At 50.4% G+C, this 12,062-nt stretch overlaps 1 protein-coding gene across 1 annotated transcript in view; it reads right to left on the reverse strand.

Moving 5' to 3' along the window:
• Positions 1 to 12,062, reverse strand: part of LOC126517368 (MYG1 exonuclease) — a 238,680-nt gene that overhangs the window by 220,356 nt on the left and 6,262 nt on the right. The gene's annotated exons all lie outside the window — the stretch shown is intronic.

Raw genomic sequence — 12,062 nt, forward strand, 5'->3', positions numbered from 1 at the left:
AACTCTACAATATTAGAGAGATACCAGGAGACACTTCCCTCCACCGCATAATTCCCCTAATCGAGAAGATGCCGTCGCGTGGCGACAGCTTCAAACTGATTCATTTCTCTGCCTCTTTTGTCTTCACCTCTTCCACCTCACACAATATCCCTCATACTGTCCCTATTGTGGAGCAAAGCCCACAGTATATCATTGCACCTGGGAGTGCCCACACCTTCCGGGCTACTCCCCTATTCTTTCACCTTCACCGTCCTCCTGGGAGACTGCGCTGACCAGCTCAGACCCGCAAGAGCAGCGACGGCTGATCCGGCGGGCACGCGGAACGGCGCGAGCCAATGGGGCTCTGAACTAAGGGCTCGCCCCTGCGAGGAAGTCGTCCAATCTCATGACAAATAAATGTTCTCTCTCTCTCTCTCTCTCCCGTGTGTGTCCCGTGGTGGAACTGAACCTGTCTCCTAGCACTGCAGCCCGATGCCCAACCATAGGTAACACCCGCACGCATACTTCTAGCGAGCCAATGCCGACGTTGGGCGCGTGCGTCACTAGCCAGTTTTTCATGTTCTTCCATAATGGGCTGTTTACGATTATTCCAGCTAAGTCGTGATCAAGTTCATAGACGTGAACAGGCAATAAGTACCAGTACCTGATTGGCTTCAGAAAGTAGAAGCAGTTGCGTACGTAGAGTCGACCGATTCTTCAACAGTACTGCGCGAGCGGTGACTGGCCGTCCGCTCGGCGCCTTCTAACCGCGCGAAGCGACGAGATCAGAAAGAGTAGCATACGAGAAAGAAAAGTACAGGGTCATAATATTACGCCTTACTGTGGGGTGTTCTAATTTTTTACGTCATGCGATTGGTGTTTATATCACAGCCCGTTTAGCTTCAGTCTTTAATTTTTTTTATCCCTCTTTAATTTTTACAGCTAACGAGAAATATGCAAATTTAGTTAGAGGACATCACGAGATTGTCCATGCTGAACTCTACTGTTTTGTTTTGAGTTCTCCGATGAATTCGAATGGTAAGTATATCAGTTCTTAATAATTAACATAAGACGCTATGCACAATGATTTCATATAGAACGTTGCGGTTTCGCCCGAAACGCGAAGCAACAATTGCGATAGCGAATTAGTAGACAACTATACAAAGCGAGGACAGTAGTTTTATCCGCCGTATAAACTCGTAAACATTTGCTTACTAACTAAATTAAAGAATATATATGCAGATCCCACGCACTGTGGAAATCGATGTAAGCGAAGCATTCCGTGCTGGGTGCTTTGATTGACGATAATTAGCGGTGATGTTCACGGCGGTCAGCCATATGGGATGTGTGGATCGAAGTGCCTTTAGTTTTGAATAATTGGCGACAAAATGTTTTAGTCTCTTTTAAAAGTACTCGCAAAAGTTCTTAAACGCGTTTAATAGGCACAAAGCTGCTTTGTATTTCAAAAATTTTGTTCCAGATCGTCATTGCTATCATTTAAGAATGCCATTAGATTTTACTGTGTAGCACCGCAAGAGACCGAATGGCATTCGATGCATCGAATGGCATTAAATCTTCCCGTGTGACAGGGGTATACCAGTCCCGTTTCAAAGGGAATTCCATTAAATCATCATCATCATCATCATCATTAGCATGGTTTCGTACATCAGACACGCGATGTGACCTGCGTGCCGCGTATCGTCGATACGTACAAACTTGGCATTGCAGTTATGTTATATTCCACCAGGTGTCTCGACATGTAGCAGTTGCATAAAGCAATTGCATGTTGCATGCAGCTGGACCTGGTTAACTCAAGCAGGTTAGGTGACTATTTGTCATCACCCCATATCAAAGGGGATGCCAATAAACCATAATAATAATAATAATAATAATAATAATAATCCTAAACATCAACAACAACAACAGCGTACCGTGCCATGGGTCAAGGGTATTCGTCCACTAGATTGCTGGTCACGTTTATTGCTTTTTGCATTTTTCCATTTTTTCGAGTTTTTTTACCGATTTTTCTCGATCCTAATTGCACACGTGGTGTGCTTTCTATTAGGCCTTGCGGAAGGATTTTGTATATTGTTCACATCTAGAGCTTAGCAAAACTTGTGCGCGCGTTTGTTTGTTTTCTTTCTTTTGTAGTCGAGTAAGTTGCTTTAATTAAATTTCCTAGGTGTTCCTCGTCACCTATCATACCCTACTTGTGGTCCGCGGTTGATCAAGTATGGACCTATCTCCGGTTAGCTGTCGAACTTTCTTTTAAACGTGTGCACCCCGTATGTGTGTGTGTTTGTCGACTCATACCTTGGGTTCCTGAGGTTGCAGTAAATAAGGCAACCATGTTTTGACCGTGTCTCAAAATCTTGCGCTGGCTATTAACTAACATCGTACCAATAAGGCCAAAGTTCTGCCCTTCCACAGCTAGGAAGGTACAAAAAAAAACACACTGGGCCAATAGCTTGCTCTTTAGGATGGAGACATTCGCTACACAGTAGTCCTCGTGAACCCTTCTCAGTTCTAAGCTTCGGGAGACGCGAGGATGAAATTATTTACACTTCGCCAAACGTTTCTGTCCTTCTTTACAGCTAATGGATATTGCACATTATGGGTGCGGGCAGACACTGCCCACCATCGCCACAGCAAGTGCTTAGCTGCTTTTAAGACAAAATGCATAAAGGAAGCTACCTGTGGGTGACTCGGACACTTGAAGAAAGTGGAAAATCTAGAATAAGGAATAAACTAGTCCATGAAAATTCGTTTCTCAGTGTGTGCATTTTTTACGAACTTCTTACATCATCAAATTAAACGAGTTTGACAGGGAGTCATTGTACCCGTGATAAGTGGGTAATATAAGTGCGGATATGTAGACGTGTAACTTAAACGTTCTATGTTGCAGACAAGGTGAATAAAGTTCCGCCATTCCTCCCTTTGCCTTTTCTGAACGGCACTGAGAGCCTACGTCATAGTTACATCTCCATATCCACCAACTTTTCCATTTTCTCTTTTGATTTCGAGCTGGCAGGCGCATGTACGCTGGGGGCACATTTTCCGCGCTCTGCTAGTATCGCGCAAAATCCTCCTGTTAATAAAAAAAATATGTACTGCGTTGTACGCATACCAAAATCAACGATCTGATTATGAGGCACGCTGTATAGCGGCAGATCTTGGATTAATTTTGACCTACTTGGACTTTCTTTCATCCTGCACCCCATGCAAGCAACCCGAGCGGTTTCCGCATTCTACACGCATCAGAATGCGGCCGACGGGGCCATGATAGATTCCCGCGTTTATACAAGTAGGACGTATGACGTTGCGAATGAGGCCTGTAACGCTGTGATTTCTGTTGAAGCGATTTTCTAGAGCGAAAGCTCTACTCCTCGAGGTACAACTCCCAAGGTCAATCTTGGCGCCCATTTGACCTTCAGCCGCCAGCGCGCTAGTGTGAAGGTGCGACGTCACGTCACACGATCCTCTGCGGAGAGGCGTCGCAGCTGCGCTCGCTCGAGCCTCGGCGCGGTGTACCACGTGACTAAACGAGAGTATAATAACGGCTGCTTCGCCGGCGCTTGGTCGGACATTCTCGCCATGAATGAAGCACGCGCCGGTGCGAGCGCGTCAGCTCTTAGCCGCCGGCGCCAGGCTTAATCTAAACATTACCTAAGTTCTAACTGCAAGTGACCCAAGCTTTAACTACATTACAGACCATAAATCAATCTTTACCTTAGTCAAGCCACCGCAAGACAGCGATGAAGCCTTCGATGTGCAATAAAGCCTTCAAAGAAGCGAGCTCGTGTCTAACCATGCTTAACAGAGCTTTCGCTCCTATAACGAAGTTCAAGCCACGTTGAACCCCAGCCACTTTTTTTTTGCGTTGAGAAAAAGACAAGCACGTACATCTAAAAAAAAAATTCATCTAGTTTCTTGGCGTCTTTGTATAGGTGTAAAGTTTTGCAAACACAATATTCGACGAGCAATGTATGTGAGCTAAGCTTGTTCGCTTATACTGGGAAGAATGGCAAATGAAGCGCTCAATAGACCTTTCGCTGCCGTAAGAGCAGTATACATAGGCGTGTCGCTAATTTCAGTGAAAAAATGAGTAGGCACGCCTAAGTGTCACTACGAGCCAGACGTGGGACAGTGCGCATCACATTAGGAAATCGGTGATGTAATTTGCTGCTACAGAACCAACCACGGTGTCTTCAAGTGACGCATAGAGTCACGTTTTCCCCAGAGGCCTTGGCTCTCGGTTTATGCGTCACGTGCGTTACCCCTCGCCTCAAGACGCTGTAATTAATTTCTTGCAAGCTAAAAAACATTTTATTGTTTTATTGGTTATCATTTATTCCGAATACCTCAAAGGTCTCACAAGCAGGGCATCCTATGAACCTATCATGCGGAACGAATCGAAATAATTAATGAAGGTACCACACTTCTACAAAAACTGTACGCTATCCTGGTATGACTATCGACGTATGTATTATTCTCAATTTTCAATACATCAATCCTTATTTTGTATACTTTTAAAGCGGCAGCTTTCTTTCCCCACTTCCCCGGTTTTTATGGTTGGATTGTCTAGCCTCAGAGCGGACCAAGGGCGGGCGGAGTCAAGTCACAGCAAGTGCAAACGGCGAACGCTCGCTGTCTCAACACCTGCGTTAGACTCGCAGGCGACAAGAGTACCGAAGTCGATATCATTGGTCTAAATTCACTGTCGTCATGCCAACGTTGTTTTCTTACCTTCTCCGCAATTCTGTCAAAGTCGCGCCATGTCAGCCCGCAGTCGTCGTCATTCAATCCTCGTCATGCCCCGGTGGGCGCGGTTTCGTCGTCGTTGCATTGCTGTCCTTCCGTAGTCGTTATGCCGTCTTCGTCAAGCAGTTGTCGTGCATCGCGAACGCTCACAACGCACACAGCTGGACATTTCGACAGGCTTGCGACAGAGAGCTATCGCTTCACATATGACATTTCCGGATGGTCGTTTTCGAAAACAGTAAAGCACTCGCACAATACCAATCTTGTTTGGATGGCCTAAAAGGGGCGCTCCGGCTACATTGGCGGATAGTCATTTCCCGTTCCCGAACTCCATATCACAGCACTGAGAGGAGCGCTCTTCCAGTATTCCTGTTCTAGCAGCTGAGAAACCTTGCCTGTTTACGTGGTTGCACTGGCAAAGGAGGACACTCTCTGCGCTCTCGGCGATTACGATTATCGCCCACGTATGCCACGTTCGCCGCAACGCCTTACGTCTAAAGGTGGGAGCGGCAATCGCGTTATCGGAAATTGCTCGCAGCTTTCGATCCTAGACGTGCGACGACAGTCTCGTAGCAAGCAGTTCGTCTGCTGAAAGTGAAAAGGTTTCAAGCAGGGGACGACTTTCCGGGTCCACACACAATAAAAGTGAGCGCACTTGCCCTTCTGCAAAAGCCAGAGACGGCTGCGCAATCTTCGTAACGGGTATTCCCCGTCGGCCAAGACGCAACGTTGTTGAAGGCAACCCGACGCGAACACCGCCGTTCTGCGTCGTGCTTCCGTAGGGATATGTCGAGCCACTTCGAATCGGACGCTCGCCGCTCGCTGGCTATTTTGCTCTCCGCTCGGTAGACAAAGGCAAACGAAGGCGTTCAACCGGCCACTTCTGACACGATGTCGAATGTTGGGAGGCGGTACCGACACCGCGTATCGAGGGGGGGGGGGGGGGGGCGGGGGGGCCACAGAGCAACACTGAGTTCGGACAGGCCCGTACACACTGGCGTCGCAACAAGTGAAGTGCGTGAGGATCTTCCAATTTTTGTGCATTCTTCATTATTTGAATTATTCCTGCAGCCACTTTCGTTCTGCATTCCGTGTAGTGGGCGTCTGCCATAACTGATGCCACGAGCAACGACAGCGAAGCAGTAACTGCGGCGGACAAAAGCAGTGGCCGCAGTGTTCCTACGGCGCGGGCAGCCCTACACTTCGACAGCTCGCTTCTGCCGGAAGGATGAGAAATGAACCCGGTTTCATTACGTGAAGACTGCAGGTGGTTCTGCTAGGTCATCCGCTAGTCCACAGAGCGGCCACAACGAAAAACTCGGGCCCGTCCGCTAGAAGAAATTCCTCCAGCCAGGAAAAGTGTTGCAAGTAACAAAGAGCGTTAACATAGCGCCAACATATACAGTGAACGTTGGACGTGTTCAGCAGCGCTGGTGGCGACATTTATTCGGGATTTAAAGACAGCATGTAAAATTCTTACAGCAATAACCGATCTTCGTTTGAAATCTATCGGCACGCGTAAACTTATCGGAAGTATTAGAATCGCACCGCTGGCACGAGTTGTTGCAACCTCAGTGCTGACGCCCGTTGTTGCAAATGGGTCGCAAGCCCCAAGGGTAGCGTTGGCCTGGCGGCCTGGGGCACTGGAAGCATCCGAAGGTCCCGGCAAAGCATGAGTCGACTGGTAACAGAACAACTGGTTTATTCTAACATCGCAAAAGAGCGGGCGGTCAGGTCGACCGAAGTGAGAGACGGGAGAGCACGTAACTCGACAGAAGAAATCGGAGCCTCTCCCTCGGCGTCCGGGGGCAGCTGCTCTTATAGTCTCGGAGTTGAGGGCGAGAAGGAACGCCTCGTCACTGGCGCACGTGACGGCGCCACGGACACGCTGAGAGACAGGTTGAGACGAGTGTAGTGACGCATCGCCAGGCCGGCGCCGTGGTCAGACCTCCTCGCTTCACTCTTGGGAAGCTCCTCTCCCCGGCCGCCGCGCTTTGACAAGCGTGGGCACACACACACACACACGCACACACGAAGACACGTGGCACTGAAACACGCCTGGACGCACTTGGCGGGGAGGCGTATCGGCGGCGCTGAACGGGCCAAAATGTCCGCCGCTTTGAACGAAGCCCCGGCGTCCGTTGCATCCGCGCCGGCTATACCGCGCGTCGTAGGCGAAACGTAACAGACCGCCCCGCCGGGGGAAGGAGATCCCGATGGTCAGGGGACTGCATCCGCTGTCCGGAGGGATGTCGCTCGATGATGCACATAACCGAAGTCGGGCGTCCGTCGGCGTTTCTTGAGCGCAGCGCACGGAGAAGGCCTCGTTCTCTCGTTCAGGTTCACACAGGACACTGCAATGTGACTTCGGGAGAGTTGACATTTTTGTTCTCGTTCCCGGCAAGCGTTAGAACTACGCCGAAAGTCAACCGCTCAGTCAGCAAGCACGGCACAACCCTCACTAAGCCCTGCCAGGCTCTTTCCCCTTTTATACTACTGCCTAGTTCCTTACAGTAGTTTAGCAGCACTCAGAACGCGTCCATAAATCGGAAAATTGCACTAGAAAGCACATCATCACTTTGAAACACTACACAAAAGCAATATGTTAAAAATCCTGCCTCAGGAAGAAAAACATCAGTAACAAACAATTTTGAGGCTGATTCCCACGTTAGGGGCTTCGACTTAAGCCATCGGCGTTACCGTTGAGACTCCCCTTTTTGTAACGCACCTCAAAGGAATGTTGTTGCAAAGCGAGGCTCCAGCGCAGGAGGCGGCCATTTGTGGAAGAGATAGTCTGCAGCCATTGGAGAGGGCAGTGATCCGTCTCGAAGCATGCGAAGCGGAGAACGCAGCGAGCGACCGTACACTAGCTCAGCTGGCGAAAACCCCGTAGCCGCATGCGGAGCGGTCTTTAATGCCAACGTCACCCCAGGCAGACACAGCTCCCAGTCAGTTTGTTGTTCAAACCACAATGCTCTCAACACGCGCTTCATGACGGAGTGGAGCTTCTCAACGGAATTCGACTGGGGGTGGTGCACTGAGCTGTGTAACAGCTTTACCCCGCACCTTTCGAGAAAGGCTGTCGTCAAAGCGCTAGTAAACACTGTGCCCTGATCTGATTGGATTTCCGCAGGAAAACCAACTCGCGCAAATATGGACAGTAGTGCATTGACTATCTCAACTGAGCTGAGTTCTTTAAGCGGCACTGCTTCAGGGAACTTTGTCGCTGGGCAGATCACAGTCAAAATGTGTCTGTACCCCGTGGTTGTTACCGGCAGAGGTCCCACTGTATCAATAACGAGCCGTCTAAAAGGCTCCGTAATGATAGGCACCAACTTCAACGGCGCCCTCGATTTGTCCCCTGGTTTGCCTACCGGCTGACAGGTGTCACATGTCCTCACAAAGTGGTCTGCGTCCCGAAAACACCCTGGCCAATAGTACTCTTGCAAGAGACGGTCCTTAGTTTTCTTAACTCCTAGGTGTCCGGACCACGAACCCCCATGCGACAAGCGCAACAGATCCTGACGGTAGCACTGAGGCACGATCAGCTGATCGAACTCCACTCCTCTGCGGTGTAGATACTTTCGGTACAGGACCCCACCTCTTTCCACAAAGCGAGCATTTTTCTTGGCGACACCTTCCTTGACAATGCAGCGTATGTTTTCTAGGCTGCCATCCTTCTTTTGCTCGGCTATCAAAGCCGACCGGCTGACTTTTAGCAACCTATTAAGTCCATCTGACGTAGGCGCGATGAGCAAATCTGCAGATAGCTCTTCTAACTTTCCCGTGTCGGGCATTTCCTCTCCAGTATCTGCTGCCTTTAACGCTACAGGCTCAATTTTATTCAGTTCGGGCGTGCTCTGAATACCAGCTTGCTGCGCTTCTGACTCTTTCTCATTGTTCGACAACGTCGGCCCCGCAACTACTGCCTTTGCAGCGAGCTCCCGAACCTTCGATCTGGTTAAGGCCTGAACGCTAGCCTCACCAAACAAAAGCCCCTTCTCGCGCAGGAGGTGATCGGACCTGTTCGAAAATAGGTACGGGTACTGGGGGGGCAGCATAGATGACACTGCCGCCTCCGTCTCAAGCGCTCCGAAAGGTCCTTCAATCAGCACTTTTGCTACGGGCAGACACACGCTGTGAGCTTCCACGGCTTGCTTGATCCATGCGCACTCGCCCGTGAACATATCGGGTTCTACGTAAGAGGGGTGAACTACATCCATTGTAGCTGCGGAATCGCGAAGCACTCGGCACTCTTTCCCGTTCACGAGGAGGTCTCGCATGTAAGGCTCGAGAAGCTTCATGTTCTCGTCAGTGCTGCATAAAGACAAAAACACGACTTCTGTTTTTGTTTCTGGACACTGCGCCGAAAAGTGACCCGGCTTCTGGCACGTATAACAAACGCGCGCTTGCCTCGTCTCGAACCGCTTTCTGCGTTCGGCTTCGGTTGCCGCCGTCTCCTTACGTTCGGTCGGACTGCTTTCACTCGCATCCGCACTACGTGTGTCCCCCTTTGCTCTCATGGGCGTGAACTTTGGCCTCTCAAACTTGGAGCCAAATTCACCCTTTTGACCGTCCTTAGCTCCGCGAGCCCGACGCGTCACAAACTCCTCGGCTAGCTCAGCGGCTCGAGCCACCGTACTAACGTCTGGCCTATCCAAGACCCAGTACCGCACGTTCTCAGGTAACCGACTATAAAACTGTTCTAGCCCGAAACACTGCAGAACTTTCTCGTGGTCACCAAACGCTTTCTCTTCTTTGAGCCACTCCTGCATGTTTGACATAAGCCTGTAGGCAAACTCTGTATATGACTCACTTTTGCCTTTCTCATTTTCCCGAAACTTCCGACGGAACGCCTCCGCGGACAGCCTGTACTTTTTTAGCAGACTCGATTTCACTTGGTCGAAATCCTCTGCCTCCTCTCTCTTCAAGCGAGCGACTACGTCGGCCGCCTCGCCGGGTAACAAAGTGAGCAAGCGCTGTGGCCACGTTTCCCGAGAGAACCCCTGCTTCTCGCACGTTCGCTCAAAGTTAACCAGGAACAAACCAATGTCCTCTCCAAGCTTAAACGGCCGCATCAGGTCAGTCATTTTGAACGATACTCGTTCTCCTGCACCGTGTGCCTGACTTCCATTACGAGCGCGTTCCATCTCTACCTCGAGACGCTTCATTTCCAAAGCGTGTTGACGGTCGCGCTCTTCTTTTTTTTTTTGTTCTTTTCGTTCGCGCTCCTGTTTCTGTTCTTTAAGTTCGCGCTCCTGTTTCTCTTTTTGCTCTTGAAGTTCGCGCTCCTGTCTCTCTTTCTGTTCTTTAAGTTCGCGCTCCTGTCTTTTTGCCCGCTCCTCAATGGTCTCAAGGCATTCCGACAGCTCGTCATCCTCAGCTTCTAACTCGAGAATAGCCCTTAGCAGTTCTGGTTTTCTGAGTTTGTCTGAGACATCCAGACCCAACTCTCTTGCAAGCTCCAGCAATATCGGTTTGCGCAACGACTTCAAATCCATGGCTGCTCTGAATGCTGCTTTCTCTACTGCCTACTATTGTCTTGCCGCAAACTAACCCGGCAGCAACGACAACCACAATTACCAGCTCTGTTTCTGACACTAACAAAAGTCTGGCAAAACTCAGAAGAAGAAAGTGCCGCACTCACCAAACCTCGCAGCCAAGAATTCAGCGCAGTCGTTCCGCTGCAGGCAACCAGTCATCACACAGGGCTCGTTGCACTGCTCCCGGATGGTCGTTGTGCTGCTCAGCATACAGTCAACTGCATCTCTTCGCTGCTGGCCTCCGTTGTCGCGATCTCACCGCTGGCAACCAGCTGTTGGAATCGCACCGCTGGCACGAGTTGTTGCAACCTCAGTGCTGACGCCCGTTGTTGCAAATGGGTCGCAAGCCCCAAGGGTAGAGTTGGCCTGGCGGCCTGGGGCACTGGAAGCATCCGAAGGTCCCGGCAAAGCATGAGTCGACTGGTAACAGAACAACTGGTTTATTCTAACATCGCAAAAGAGCGGGCGGTCAGGTCGACCGAAGTGAGAGACGGGAGAGCACGTAACTCGACAGAAGAAATCGGAGCCTCTCCCTCGGCGTCCGGGGGCAGCTGCTCTTATAGTCTCGGAGTTGAGGGCGAGAAGGAACGCCTCGTCACTGGCGCACGTGACGGCGCCACGGACACGCTGAGAGACAGGTTGAGACGAGTGTAGTGACGCATCGCCAGGCCGGCGCCGTGGTCAGACCTCCTCGCTTCACTCTTGGGAAGCTCCTCTCCCCGGCTGCCGCGCTTTGACAAGCGTGGGCACACACACACACACGCACACACGAAGACACGTGGCACTGAAACACGCCTGGACGCGCTTGGCGGGGAGGCGTATCGGCGGCGCTGAACGGGCCAAAATGTCCGCCGCTTTGAACGAAGCCCCGGCGTCCGTTGCATCCGCGCCGGCTATACCGCGCGTCGTAGGCGAAACGTAACAGAAGCGATATAATCATTACATAATTTTACACGTAGCCTATGCTGTATTTAACTGGATTCACCAAAGATGCTCCACATACACAGTAGCAAGGGTGCTTAAAGGAACAAGAAAGAGGGGCAGTTCAGCTACACTAGCAAAATAAGCCCTTGAAAAAACAAAACGACCACGCGTAGCATGGTGATAAGGCTGGTATGCCATAAAGAACGGGTGATCGAAAAAAAAAATTATGGGGTTTAACGTGCCAAAACCACTTTCTGATTATGAGGCACGCCGTAGTGGAGGACTCCAGAAATTTTGACCACCTGGGGTTCTTTAACGTGCACCTAAATCTAAGTACACGGGTGTTTTCGCATTTCGCCCCCACCGAAATGCCGCCGCCGTGGCCGGGATTCGATCCCGCGACCTCGTGCTCAGCAGCCCAACACCATAGCCACTGAGCAACCACGGCTGGTCGGGCGATCGACGGAAGGCTTTCGAAGCTGCCACGAAGTTCCACATCAAATCGCCGAGACGTAATGAATACAGGAAGTGTCTTTTCCGGACTACTTCGTTATCGGTAAAAGACTCGTTGCGTGCATTATACGGGAACGAAATCGTAGCGCGTTTCCCGAATTACTTCTGCGCGCAAGCGGATTATGGGCCTAACAACGAGAATATATTTCTAAGCCTGCGACATCAATGTGAGATACCGGCGTTGATGTTTCGCCGCGAAATACAAGAAAGGGAAATTCTCTGGGTAATGAAGAAAAATTGAGCTGCAGCTGAAGCGTCGTTTGAAGGCTGCAGATAGGCTTAAGTACTAGAAAAGACAACGGACAAGCAGAAAGACACAAGACAGAGCACTGTCACTTCCGC

The sequence above is a fragment of the Dermacentor andersoni genome, chromosome 11 (assembly GCF_023375885.2).
Source record: "Dermacentor andersoni chromosome 11, qqDerAnde1_hic_scaffold, whole genome shotgun sequence".
In the NCBI taxonomy this organism is placed as follows: domain Eukaryota; kingdom Metazoa; phylum Arthropoda; class Arachnida; order Ixodida; family Ixodidae; genus Dermacentor; species Dermacentor andersoni.